Here is a 15,261-nt window from a genome sequence, read left to right as displayed (position 1 = left end):
TGGCTGTAGTGGTTTCCCTAGGTGGTCAAATAAGGTCTACGACTTCATGGTAGGGTTTCTCCTAAATGGCTAAAAAACATTCCCAGTTTTATTTCTCATTTTAAACATGAGCAAAAAGTAAAGGGAAGAAGAAATAATTGAGGAACTTTTTAGAAGCAATAGTATAGAAAAACCGACCATTAAAACTGGAACAAAAACCAATCTCAGGTAACCTTGAACTGTTTTGAATGTGAATACATGGACAAATGACATTAAAATGATTTATTTGAGGAAATATCTGTAAAAATATATTGAATTTATAAAATATTGGATGTTGAATCATTTAAAACCTACAGAGAAATGGTAATTATTTCCAATATTAACTTGAGGACTTCAAAAATGTTTGGTTATGTAAAACCAAAACCCACGTTAATATAAAAGGTCGATATAAAGATCGAAATAATCTACATCCTTCCCTTAATAGATTGACTAAGAAAGTTTAAAAATGAACCTAGTATATCAAATGTTCCATAACAAAAAACAAGGCTATACATAAAAAAATTATTATGAAAAAGTAGATCTCACCGAATGATTCCTATTTAGACTCCAACAGGAGTTGTCACTCACATGTCTCCTCACTCCAGACAATCCTTGGTGGTAACTTTTTACTTTACTTTAAATTGCTTGGTGTTATAAAATAAGTTGGATGAAATCATCCGCCATTCTATATGGTACCTCTATTCGACACAACAGCCAACAGTCAAGTAAAGAACGAGAGGCGCTTCTCCCCCAAGGTAAACGTCAAATTCTCTCAGAAAACGAAATCATTCTCGAAAAGTGGAGTACGTTCCATCACCGAGGTATGACGTCACCCCAGTAGTCCTGTACGAGAAATTAGAGAATTTAAATGGAGACCGAGGGAAAATAATTATAATAATAATTAAAGAGCTAATTTTGTAACGTGACCGTTACAATCCCCTTCTACTCGGGAAAAAAAATTTTATCCATAAAATTTTTTTTTTCTAAACTTCAAAATATTAACAACTAAATTTACAATAGTCTAACAATCCACGTTGATTCGCAAGATTACTTCTAAATATAAACTAATGATCAAGGAAAAATAAATATATGACTCAAATTCATACTAAAATGTTACTATGTTACTCTCTGTTACCAATATTAATATTGCTTCAAAAACCAAACAAACTAAATATTGTACTAAAGTTCATAATAATGCTAAGTGTCGAATTGGGCACCAAACCAAAATTGAACTATCCATGGACATCAGATTTATAAAGGATATATCCAAGGACGGAACAACCAGGAAAAGGTGTGAGCCAATTCGAACCATATCACAAGTAAATATATCAAAGTGAATAAAAAAAGCAGTAACTAAAATAAGTAAAGAATTGAACACTTAATCCAAAATTGAACTAACAATGGACACCAGATTCATAATAGTATATCCAGAGAAGAACAATCAGGAAGATTTATGGAACAACTCTCACTAATGCCAAATAATACCAATAATAAACATACCAAAGGAATCCAAAACTCAATAACCAAAATAAATGTGGAATCGGACACTTAATCCAAAGTCGGACTATCAGTGGACACCAGATTCATAAAAGGCATATCCAAAGAAGAACGACCAGGCAAATTTATGGACCAATTCACACCAATACTAATCCACATAAACAGATCAGGTCTACGTACACCCACATCCGGTAATACGAACCTATCCAACCAAATACACAAAATAAATGAAGAATCGGACACTTATCCAGAATCGGACTATCAATGGACACCAGATTTATATAGGAGTATATCCAAAGAAGAACGATCAGGCAAATTTATGGACCAATTCTTACTAATACTAAATAAACTAAATTATTGGATCCAATGGTAACTAATACTGAACAAATAAATAAATTAGGTCTACATACACCATCATCCGGTAATATGAACCTATCTAAACTAAGTAATCCAAAGTAAGTCAGAAAAAAAAATTACTAACAGACTAAGTAACAGAGAGGTAACCAAACTAAATCAAAGGTAAGATAAATACCTAAAGTGTATTGACTAAAGTATTCTAGAAAATACATAACTTAATTCATGCTGGTATTCGCGAACTATAGCATGTTGCTACAACAGATGTATGAGAATAACCAGACTCAGATAAGGTACTAATATAAGAATAAGTAAGGAAGAAAACAGAATGAATGGTGAACTTACAAGGTCTATGACACTATGATAAATAATAGGAAGAAAAAAAAATATGATAAGTGATAGGAAAAAAAAATTGACGAGAACGAGCACAATTTTAAATAAAACTGCAAATTCATGCGTTCTCACATACGTGGAATTATTCAGGAAATATTCCAGAATCTGAATAGCAAAACTAATGCTTAAGGAAAGAAGTGGGAATATACTCAAATGAACAACTCATCTGTCTAAACACTCCAAATACTGACTTAACAAACCTACTGCGTATAGGGATAGTCAACAACAAACATACTATGAAGTACGAGATAAAATATAAACTAAATACTTCCCTATCAAATTGTAAATATGTAACTGGAATAATTGGACTAATTAGACAAGAATAGTTAGGACATCCTGCAGGCATTTCCTGACCAGAAATATTATGATAGATAAACATCTGTCTACTCTGCAATGAAAGACATAGATTGCGAAATCGGATAGCAATGGCGCCTTGCTGAACTTCGAACCCACGTATTCACCAACTTTGAGCATCAACAGACTAAGTAGTTTCTAAGAAGAAATATGAAAGACTCAAGAATTCATACATACTTACATCAAAATTCCAAACTAATTCCAGAATCATACTGTGTAGGATAGAAGGATATAAATTATTATAACGTGTTTAAGATATTGGAGACAAATAATGTTAATAGAGTAACCCAATAACAAATTAAAAAACCACATCTTTCCAATATGGCAAATTCAATAATAAGATATAAATATGATCAAAAAAAATTAGTAAGTAATCAAATATTCCAAATAATATAACACATAACCTGAGATAAGTAGTGCATAACATACAGTTCCATAATAATATCCATATTAAACAAGAGTACTTGTATGAGCTTACCTGTCCAAATAAGTATATAAATATATAATGATTCAACAACCCTTCTAACTTAAGGGGTTAGGTGTGCAAAAACTAAACAAAAATACAAGGGAAGTTCTGATTAATTGTATAATCCTACTGACAGGATTAGCAATTAACAACATTGACTCATAATAATAATTACAATGCACCATGCCTAATACCAAAAAAAAATTAAACTCATACATAAAGTACTACATAATAATTAAATTAATAAGTAATAAATTAAAAGTCATCAACAACAAAGCCAAAGATGAAATCAAGCAATGTATGTAGGTACCTGCATTATCAGATGGTAAAAAAAAATCAGACTAAAATTTCTAACCATACTAACGATTGAGCTAAGCTAAAGACAAACAGAAGAAGAGATTAGCTTGAACGACACCGTTAAGTTAATCTTCTTCTTAGGATTGTTCTAAACTTAATAGAAAAAGTACCAATGTTTCTAACTAATAAAAGATTTATGTTTAAATCTCAACCTAAAGTATCTGATTTCTATGAGCATTATATTATGGTACCCACATTGATATAATATTATTATCAACAATAATAAAACTAGAAACTGAGATGGATAATGGAACTACTTTACTATACAATAATTATAATTGTTATGTTTAACACTACCAATTAAAGAAAAATAGTTTGGATGACCATCTGTAACCATCCGAACCATGCGAATTCAACGTATCATGTATAGAAACTAATGTCTGGACTGATATTGCTTTGTGGTGTGTGCCTGTCTTACCAAACAACCCAAATATCAAAAATAAAAAATATAAAATATAATCTAAGTTTGTAAGACAAATATACATATGGAGAAAATATTAGTGACACACCAACAAATCAATAATGCCAGCAAAATATATAAATAATCAAATCAATAAAGTAAATAAAATACCTAAATACTGAAAATAATTTCTAGTTAGGTGTAAAATATAACCACACTAGAAAAAAAATATATGCATATAGTCAATAATTAATTGTACGTGCAAACATACTACCATTGGTAGAAGGACTAAAAATCCATAATAATAGAACATAATGTCAGTCATGTATACTCATTCTAAATACACAAATAAGTTTCCAATAAAAATACAAAATTCAAACTAAAATATGAGCTGTACCACTAAAACTAAAAATGAGGTATCAAAAATAAACTAATCAAAACCAAGAGCAGTATAAGTCTACCTGTTTAGTATTCGTAAAGTTTTAAAGACCAAAAATAAATCAGAAGTAACATGTATACAAAGATATCAAAAAGTTAATAAAACAGAAAATTCCAATAAAAGAAAATTGAACTAAAAGAACTACTGTCTTAGAACCAAAAACGGTTGGCACCACGCATTGGGCAGCCAGTGTAACAAAAACGGGAAAACTTCTGTTGGAGTGAAAGTAAAAAGAAAGATATACTCCAACAGAAGTAAGGAAAAAATAATAAACTATAGGAATAAAAATGAAGAGAGAGAGTGGGATGTGTAAAGAAAAGGGTGATTAGAAGTGGCTTCTACGTTGAGAAGCCGCAATAGGAAAAATACTACTAAAGTGCAGTAGTACTGAAGAAAGGGGAATGAGAAGGGATAGAAGTAGAAGTGGGAAGAGACAGAGGCAAACTGAATAGAGTTGGCTAGCAAGAGATGCAAGAAAACCACTTGACACTCAAGGATGGATACGGCTCGTTTGCATGCCTGTCGAAGAACAGTAGCTCTATATAGATAGTAATGATGACTAAAAGATGAAATAATAAAATAAGAATAATGTACTGAAACTGAATGAAGATGGATAATTGCTAAAGACGAACAAAATAAATAAAACTAACTAATCATGGGCGCCATGAAAATGATCTTCGATCATTTTCCCAGGTATCTTACACTGCTTTCAAATATTAAATATATTAAACCTGTAATAATGAACATAAAGGAATAATAAAATAATTGATATACAAAATAAATACATATTTATTAAAAATAACTACTAGATTTTTGACAATCTCTGAGTTACACACAGTGTATATCATGGGACTCTAAAATGACATAATGTGACGTTCCGCCCCTTATAGAATCGATTATTGATGGGAAGATATTATTTAACTATCCAAAATATTATTTAATTATTTTCAGAATTATTTTCTTTCAATGTTTATTCAAATAGAACTTAAACCCATCTCAGAATTTTTAAATGCTTGATGACGTCACATTTAAAACGTGGCAACATTGGTTTCCCCACTTTGACAGCCAATGCTTAGTAGAGGGGTACGAAGGATTCAGCTGTGAACGTGAGCCTTGGATTGCGATTGTTTCTCGAGTGTTCGGTCTGAATCGTAGTGTGCGGGGTCATTAGACTCAATTATTCACCTCTAATTCTCAGTTCCAAATTGATTAAATATTACAATAAAAGTATAGTGAAGTTATCCAGCAGCAGTGGATTTGAAGAATTTTAGAGCATACTATATCCAATGAGTTCTACCCCGGTAAATACACATTTTATTAAGTATTTTATTCAGCCATTTTGGAAGTCCTTGACATTTGCTAACTAAGTTTCACATAGTCTATTTTCATGGTTTTTATGTTTTATTTTCATGGATCAAACTCATCTAGAGATAACTCAATATTCGTTGTTAATTTGTGCTTCCAGTTGGAAAATAGAGCTAATTTAAACTCCATTTTTTATATTCCTTTCAAGTCTACAGAACTCCTATCTTTTGAACGATGATCAAATAAGTATCCATCGCTTAGTCTTACTATATTTCATCCTTGTATAATATATCTATATACCGGTGTATATATTACAAATTACTTGTGTTATTTGACCAAGGTCATCTGATAGCAACCTGATAAAAGGTCAAGCTGTCTAGTCATTCAAGTTTTTGGACTTAATGACCTATTTCTTCTTATTCCCATAGGAATAAAAACACCTCCTCGTATCTCTTGCTTCTTTTTTTGACATTGGTAGATTGGTAGTAACACCACACTGTGTTTTTTTTAGCACCTACCATGAAATCTTAAAGCCACCCTACAACAACACCAAGGCCAGACCACACAGAGAGAAACAATCAATAGGCGACCAGCCTGGATTATTTCCACATTTTTTTTTTTTTGAGTACCTCCAGCTGCTTTCCAACAGTTTTGAGTACCTTCAGCTGCTTTCTACCAGTCTTCCTCTCCTGTACCTCCAGCAGGACAGCTGCTAGCGAGAGTTAGCACCCTTGGGTGCTCATTACATCAACTTCAAGATTAGGAAAGAGTGGTTTGTTTGGGAACATTTACTGTGCTCTTATTAAAGACAGACTGGTTTTGTGATATTTAGTACATTTTTTTTTATAGTTCAATTGCACACACATTTTTCCTGCTTTATATTTTTTATAGGTTTTTTTTTTCTCTTTACAACATAATATTTAATTGATAGCGTTCCCCAACACTCTGCAATCTATAAAGGTATAAATTTCTGAGCTCAGATATTTTCCCTGATAATAGTAGTCGGTACTCTTATCTTGATTATTTTTAGGCTGTGTTCCACTTTTGTATAATTATTTAAACTCATTCCATTATTTTAGTATATGTTTAATTAAATTTTTAAAAATTAACTTCACATATTAGTCAAAATTGTAATTATTAACTTTATTTAACTTGAACTTATTAACTTTATTTAACTTTAACTTTAATTTATTAAATTCATATGAACTTCTGGATTCTAATCCCTCAGATTAGTTTTTGGTTTCACTTGTTATTATTACTATTATAAACCACGAGTTAGGAAAAGGATCTGTGTATCCACTCGTAGGTTTATTTATTCAATAAGGCTTGTGCCTGTCCCACTCACAGTGAGGTATTTATATGTTATATATAGTATCAGGTAGTATTTAATTAAGGTGTACGTATTATAAACGTACAATTATTATTTGGTGAGGGTTCTACTAACCTAGTTGTAAGTTGTACTTCCTGTATTAGAGGTACCCGTAGTCAGTTTTCTAACCTTATAAAGAGTATTCTTAGCTCATAGTTGTATGATGATTTTGTAATTGACTTTCACTAGTATCACTTTTTCCTGTCATGTTAGAGTTACACACTAGTTACTTGTCCTAACTCAGAGATTGTTAAAAAGATCTAGTAGTTACATTCAATAAATATACATTTATTGTGATTTTTTTTTTCTTATTACTCCTTTATTTTTAGTAGTATATTTTATAATTTAATAATCTTTAATAACTTTTCACATACTTGTACTACAAATTTAACATACTCTATAGCAGCGTAGAATACCTGGAAGAGCGTTAACCTAGTTATCCTTCTTCTGGCGCCCAAAAATTCATTCTATTTTCAGTATATTATTATATTTACTCTATCTATTTTCTGAACATTATCTTCATATCTTCTTTTCGAGCCATCATTGTCACTTCCTTTAATCTATTGTCTGGCCAAAAATAGCCGTGCAAATTGGCCGAATCCTTCCTTGAGTGTCAAGTGGCCCTTCTCATACATATTTAGCTAGCCATTCAAGTTATATCTATCTATTAATGATTTCTCATCTCTAGTCCTGTATCAATTCGATATTCTTTGTCTTGGCATCCTTCCATACAAATACTACTACAAAGTTGTATTTTAGTTACTCCAGCTTCTTCAACGGAGAAGCCACACATTTTTGTCCTTTGGCTACATTAAGTAGATCTTCTTCTTTTTACTACTTCTGTTGGAGTTTACCACTCCCTTTTCATTCACTCCAACAGAAAATCATCAGCTAGTTGTTACATCGGCTTTCCAACGTGGTGGCTTTATTTTTGGTCTGAGACAGTATTCATTTAGGTCAATTCTTCTCTTTTATCTGAAATCTCTTTGTTATTTCCGTTTGGTATCCTATACACATATTGTTACTTATTTATTTTATTTTTAATTTCTGATACATATCAGGTATTCTTAAACGCTGTTTTGATTTTTGTTTATATTTTGGGACCTCATTATAGTATATGTTTGTGCAGCTTACATTCTGGGTTAGATTTTGAATTTTTATTGGGAACTTATATTTAATATTGCTATTAATAATATAATTCATATAACAATTTTATTTCTTCAGTCAATAGTGGTATAGTTGGAGGTACAACTAAGTGTTGATTATTATTATTATTATTATAGATATATATTTTTTCTAGAGTGGTGGTAAGTTACATATAAATAAAAAAATTTACTTCCAGTATTTAGGTAGTAGGTTTACTTGAGTATACAATATTTATTGGATTATTTATCCATTTATTTGATCTTATATATTTATTTGATCTTATTTATTAGATTATATACTGCATTATATATATATTTTTTTTTTTGCTGGCTATTTTGATTTTGTTGGTGTGTTGCTGATATTTTCTCGGTTTATATTATATATATTTTGCGTGCAAACTTTCATATTTTCATATTTTTCATATTTCTGTTCTTTGGACTATTTGTCAATAACTTTGCTCTCATCATGTGTGCTTTTAAAGCTGAACATCTTCTGGTGGATGAATTGGATTATGAATTAAAGATTCGGGACATAATGCCAGAGGAGTCGACAACTGTCGATAAAAAACGCAATCTTTTGAGAGGTGCTTTGAAACAAGAAGCTGGCAATAGAAGTTTTCTCCAAATTTCAGCTGTATCCCTTCCTTTTGAGGAACAACAAAAAGGAATCACTGAAACATTGGACAGCTTGTCTAAAAAAATCGAAAAGTTTAGGGGAACTGTAAAGGATACAGAGTATGCGCGATTAACATCTCGTCTAGGCCATATTTCTGCCCGTGTACACTTGCTACACTGTCCTTCTGAAGAACAGGAACCGTTCAAGAGGTCTGTTTCTCTTAAAATATTAACACTAGAGGGTGAACTTGATTCTAGAGTTAACCCCATTGCTACCTCTACTCCTAATGCTTCAGTCAATGTACCTAGCTTTACGTACTCCAAACCTGTTCAAGTACACAAATGGGGTATTTCATTTTCAGGTGAAAAACAGCACACTGATGTGATGTCATTTTTAGAAAGGGTTGAATGTCTTCGAATATCTAGAGGTGTTTCTGAAGAGGATTTGTTTGCTGCTTCTGCTGAGTTGTTCACCGGGACCGCTTTTACATGGTTTATGAATAACAGGGGTAATTTTTCTTGTTGGTCTGATCTGATTAAAAAGTTGAAGTCGGATTTTCTTCCGTATTCATTCCAGGATGATTTATTAGATCAAATTAAGAATCATAAGCAGAAACCTGGGGAATCTGTTACTATGTTTATTAATACTATATTAGGTATGTGTAGTCGTTTAGACACTCCTTTGTCAGATTTAGCTAAAATTAAAATCATCCTTAAATGTCTATTGCCCTTTTATCATCAACAATTAGCTCTTATGGACATTCAGAACATTGATGACCTTACTATAAAATGCAAACGTTTGGAGGAAACGTTATCCTGGTCTTCTCAACCTCCATCCACATCTCGATCCTCTTCTAACTCTTCTTCTCAGCCAACTTCCTTTAGGCAACGTTCTTGGCTAAATAAGGGTCATGAACATAATGTTTCGGTTGTTAGTTCTCTTGTCTGCTGGAATTGTGATCAGCCTGGTCACCCATTTTACAATTGTGGGATTCCTCAAAATCGTATTTTCTGCCATGGTTGTGGCCGAGAGAACACCCTTAAAAGAAACTGTTCTAAGTGTTCGGGAAACGACACGTCGGAGGTCCGTCCCCTGAACGTTTCTCCGTCCAACATCCAATCAGGGAATCAAACCCCATCGTCAAACGAAACTGCTGGACCAAGCACATCCAGCAACCCAAACCCATCTTCACGAAAAGGGAAAGGGGTGTCGTTCAAGAAAGCAGCACACACCACAAAACAAAATTAAACCAGAAATTTATTTCTATAGATAATACGTTAGATTCGCTTGATTCAAATGATCACAGATGGTCATTTACAAACGCTTCTTTGATTGGTAGTGTTCAACGTAACAATAATAATTGTGATAGTAATGTGGTTCCATTATCTATATTAGATTCTAGTTTTGTTAATGATGATGATACGTCTGGGTTAGTTCCATATAACGGTTGTAGACAACCAAATACTTTAGATCTAGATATTAATTCGTTATTAGTTAGGAAACAAAATGATAATAGGCCATATCTTCCTATTCAAATTTTAGGACAATCGTGTTTAGCTTTGTTAGATAGTGGCTCTAATATTTCATTGATAGGGGCACATTCGTTAAATTTATTGAAAAATTCTAGTATTCCCATTATGCCCATTTCATCTTTGCAAGTATCTACTGCAGATGGTACAGTTCAGTCCATTACGGGCAAACTCCAAATTAAAATCACAGTGGCAGATTTATGTAGGGAAATTACATTTTATGTTATTCCTTCCGTGCAGAATTCTATAATTTTAGGTATGGACTTTTTCAATGCTTTCAATAGTACCTTAAGTTGTTCTGATTTTTCTTTTTCCATATCTGAATTTAATTTATCTACCCTTAGTGCTATTCACGATTTTGCTAGTTTATCAAGCTCTGAACAAAGGCAATTAGAGAGTATGATCTCTAAATTTACTACTCTTTCTTCAAAAGACAAACTAGGTCGTACGTCGTTAATCTCTCACACTATCGAAGTGGGAAATCCCACTCCGTTCAGATTATATCAGTACCCCATACCTCAAGCCTGGCAGGCAGATTTAGAAAAGGAAGTAGATTCGATGCTTGCTTTAAATATCATAGAACCTTCAACATCGTCCTACTGTTCTCCGCTCTGGTTAACGAAGAAGAAGGATGGATCCTTCAGGATCTGCTTTGACGGTCGAAAACTAAACAGTATCACAACTAACAGGGATGCTTATCCTATCCCCAGAATAGATGTGATTTTGAGCAAACTTCAGAATGCCAAATACATCTCTTCTATTGATTTGTCTAAGGCCTTCCTACAGATCCCACTGAGTGAAGAGAGCAAGAAGTATACTGCTTTTGCTGTCAGTGGTAAAGGATTATTCCAGTTTGTCACCATGCCTTTCGGTCTTGTTTCTGCTCCTCAGACAATGTGTCGTCTGATGGATTTAGTCATTGGTCCACCGTTAGAGCCCTATGTTTTCTATTATTTAGACGATATTTTGGTTGTCACTCCTGATTTTTCCCTTCATATGGAAATTTTAGATAAGTTATTTTTACGTCTTAAGGAAGCTAATCTAACGGTCAATCTGGATAAATGTCAGTTTTGTCGCCCTAGTCTTAAGTTCTTGGGTTATGTTGTGGATAACCAGGGGCTGAGGACTGATCCTGAGAAAATAGTTGCTATCAAAAATTTTCCTATACCAAAGACCACCACCCAAGTCCGTAGGATATTGGGAATGTGTGGCTATTATCGGCGATTTGTACCGTCCTACTCTACTTTGTTGTCACCTCTTACTGATCTTTTGAAGAACAGGAAAAAGGGACAGACCATTACTTGGACTCCTGAGGCTGACGAAGCTTTTAGGCGCGTTAAAGATGCTTTAACGAGCGCTCCGGTTATGATGTCACCTAATTTTGATGAGCATTTTTATCTAATGACAGATTGCTCTAATACAGCTTCTGGAGGCGTATTATTTCAGTTGAAAGATGGCTCCGAACACCCCATAGCGTACACTAGTAAGAAGTTGAACAAGGCCCAGAAAAACTATTCAACTACGGAGAAAGAACTCTTAGCTATCATCCATGGGTTAGAAGCTTTTCGTTATTATCTGGAAGGTCGTAATTTCACTATAATTACTGATCATAGTTCCTTAGTATGGCTTCATAGTATGAAAAACCCTTCACAGAGGCTTTCTCGATGGATATGCAAACTGGCTGCCTATTCATATAAGATTGTCCATAGAAAGGCAAACGGGGTAGTGGTCGCAGATGCTCTTTCACGTGTCCATGATATTAATGTCCTAGATCTGTCCTCTTTAAGTCCTGATATGTGGTATCAGAATATGATTGATAGGGTCACTCAAGACCCACAAAAATATCCTGATTTTAAGGTAGAGAATAATATTCTGTACAAACACATCTTAAGTCCGATAGAGTCCTTATCCAATATGTCGGAGTGGAAAATAGTTGTACCTACGCCAAATAGGGAAAATATTCTGCATATGTTTCATGATGAAGTTACGGCGGGTCATTTTGGTTTTTATAAGACTTATCACCGTATTGCCGAATTATATTATTGGCCTGGTATGCGGAAGTCTATAAAAAGGTACATTTCTAAATGCATGGTTTGTGCTACTTGTAAACCAAGTAACCTACCACAGGCTGGACTTATGGGTTCCTTCAGGAACATAAATTTTCCTTGGCAGATGATCTCAATGGATCTCATTGGACCTTATCCTCGGAGTTACAAGGGTAATACCTATTGCCTGGTAGTTGTGGATTATTTCACTAAATTTCCTTTAGTTTGTCCCCTTCGCCAGGCCACAACTCCAGCAATTTTAAAATATTTGGAGGAACAAGTCTTTTTGGTGTATGGTGTTCCTCAAATTGTGTCATGTGACAACGGTCCTCAGTTTGTATCGAAGGCCTTTAAAGATCTTCTAGCTAAATATAAGGTTCAAAAGACCTTTTATAATGCTGCCTACCATCCACAAGCAAATCATACTGAGAGAGTAAATCGCAGTATTGTCACAGCTCTAAGGTCCTATACTTACCCTGATCACAGAGCTTGGGATCAATATATTCATTCCATAGCTCAAGCCATAAGGACTTCTGTCCATGAAGTTACCCAGTGCTCTCCAGCATATTTGAATTTTGGTAGGAATGTGGCTTTATCAGGTGATTATTTTGGTGTAATTTCAGACAATTCCGAAAATCTTCCTCAAATATCTGAGAAACTTCATCGCTTAGATGATCTCCAGACGTTACCTCATATTTTCGCAGACATTAGGAAGAAGTTAAAAACTTCTTACCTAAGGAACCAGCAGCACTATAATTTGAGGAAACGAGATCTGCGATTCTTTGTTGGTGATCGAGTCTTAAAGCGCAATTTTGTCAAATCCAATAAGGGTGATGCCATTTCTGCAAAGTTTTGCCAGAAATATGTCCCATGTACTGTCTCAAGGGTAATATCTCCTTTGATTTATGAATTAAAGGACAATTCGACTAATAAGCGAATTGGTCAATTTCATGTAAAGGATTTACTGCCTGACAACACCATGGACGATGTGGATTCTTCAACTTCATCGGAAGAAGATTAGCTTAACAGGGTTGTTTAAGCTAATATCTTCCTGTGTTTGCCTTTAATTAGTTTTATTATGGTATAGTATTTTAGTTTAAATTGTTAATCACCAGATAATGCCTGACCATAGCAATTTTTATCCTTCGGCATGGCTTGATGATTTCTCACGTATTAGTTATTAGGTACCGAATTCTTGTGTAATACCGCTTGTATGAGTTTATTATTATTTTTTTTGTATTATAGATTGCATTTGAGTCATTATCGACAAATATTCTCAAATACTAATCCAGCCAGTAGTATTACCAAGTTAATAACCTCCACTTGTACTCTTAGTTTTGTACTCAACCTCTCAGAATAAAAGGGCTGTTGATTATTATATATTAAGATATTTGGATGTGTGGGCTCATACAAGTATTCTTGCTTAATATAGATGGAGCTATGTTACACTACCATATCTTAGATTATGTGTTATATCTTGGATATTTGATTACATACCTATTATTTTTTTTTATTGTTTTTATATCATGTCATTGGATTTGCCATATTGGAAAGAAGTTGTGGTTGTTAATTTGTTATTGGGTTACTTTATTGATATTTGTCACAGGTACCTTAAATACTTTATATTAATTCGGATTCTTACTTCCTCCACAGGATGATTCTGGAATGAATTTGGAATTTTGATTTATAAATGAATTCTTGAGTCCTTCATATTTCTTCTTATGAACTAGTCTGTTAATGCTCAAAGTTGGTGAATACGTGGGTTCGAAGTTCAGCAACTGATCACTGCTATCCGATTTCGTAATCCATGTCTTTCTTGTCAGAGTAGGCAGATGTTTATCCATGATAATATTTCTGGTTGGGAAATGGTGTACAACACTTCCTAACCATTCTTGTGCAATTGTTCCAAATATTCCAGGCACATTTTCACACGATAATAGGGAAGTCTAGTTTGCTTATTTTATGTCTCTTAGTTCATAGTATATAGATGCTTGACTTTCCATAGACGTAGAGTCGTAATGTTAGTGATTAACCCACTGGGACAAATTATTGATTTTCTTTTTAGTAGATTCCCTCTTCTTTCCTTAGGCATTAATTGTTGCTTAGATTCAGGAATATCTCCTGGATAATCCTATGTATGTTCACATGAATATACAGTCTTATGAAAGATTGGGAGCTCGTTCCCGTCATATTTTGTATTTACCATGGAGTCATAGAACTTATAAGTTCATCCTTTATTTTTACTATTTAGTTTCGATAGGCTCATATTACCGGATGAGGGTAGATCTAGAGCTAATTTAGTTAGTTATTTAGTATTAGTGAGAATTGGTCCATAAATCTTCCTGATCGTTCTTCTTTGGATATGCTCCTATAAATCTGGTGTCCATTGCTAGTCCGATTTTGGATTAAGTGTCCGATTCTTCACTTATTTTGTTTATTTGGTTGTATAGGTTCGTATTACCGGATGTGGGTGTACGTAGACCTAATTTATTTATATGATTTAGTATGGATGTGAATTGGTCCATAAATCTTCCTGGTCGTTCTTCATTGGATATGCTTTTGTGAATCTGTTGTCCATTGATAGTCTGACTTTGGATTGAGTGTCTGATTCCACATTTATTTTGGTTAATGTGTTTGCATTCCTTTGGTATGTTCACTATTTATATTAGTTGGTATTGGTGAAAATTATTCTATAAATATTCCTAGTTGTTCTTCTCTGGATATGCTATTACGAATCTGGTGTCCATTGCTAGTCCAATTTAGGATTGAGTGTTTGATTCTTCACTTATTATAGTTATTGATTTCATTGGTGACTTTAGTATATGTACTTGCGTTATGGTATGAATTGGCTCTCACCTTTGCCTGGTTGTTCGTCCTTGGATATACTCCTTATAAATCTGATGTCCATGGATAGTTCAACTTTGGATTTACTGCCAATTCGACACTTATTTGTCATTATAAATTATGTCTCATC

General features: G+C 33.5%; 1 long non-coding RNA gene across 1 annotated transcript; it reads left to right on the top strand.

Annotated features, from left to right (window-relative positions):
- The first annotated feature begins 5,149 nt into the window (after positions 1-5,149).
- On the top strand, positions 5,150-7,249 carry LOC126883514 (uncharacterized). Its single transcript, XR_007697680.1, has 2 exons — positions 5,150-5,579; positions 6,095-7,249. It is a non-coding gene; the product is annotated as an uncharacterized LOC126883514 (long non-coding RNA).
- The last annotated feature ends 8,012 nt before the right edge of the window (positions 7,250-15,261 follow it).

Source organism: Diabrotica virgifera, chromosome 4 (assembly GCF_917563875.1).
Source record: "Diabrotica virgifera virgifera chromosome 4, PGI_DIABVI_V3a".
Lineage (NCBI taxonomy): Eukaryota > Metazoa > Arthropoda > Insecta > Coleoptera > Chrysomelidae > Diabrotica > Diabrotica virgifera.
Note: the sequence above shows the minus strand (reverse complement) of the source record. Positions and strands in the feature narration are given on the sequence as shown.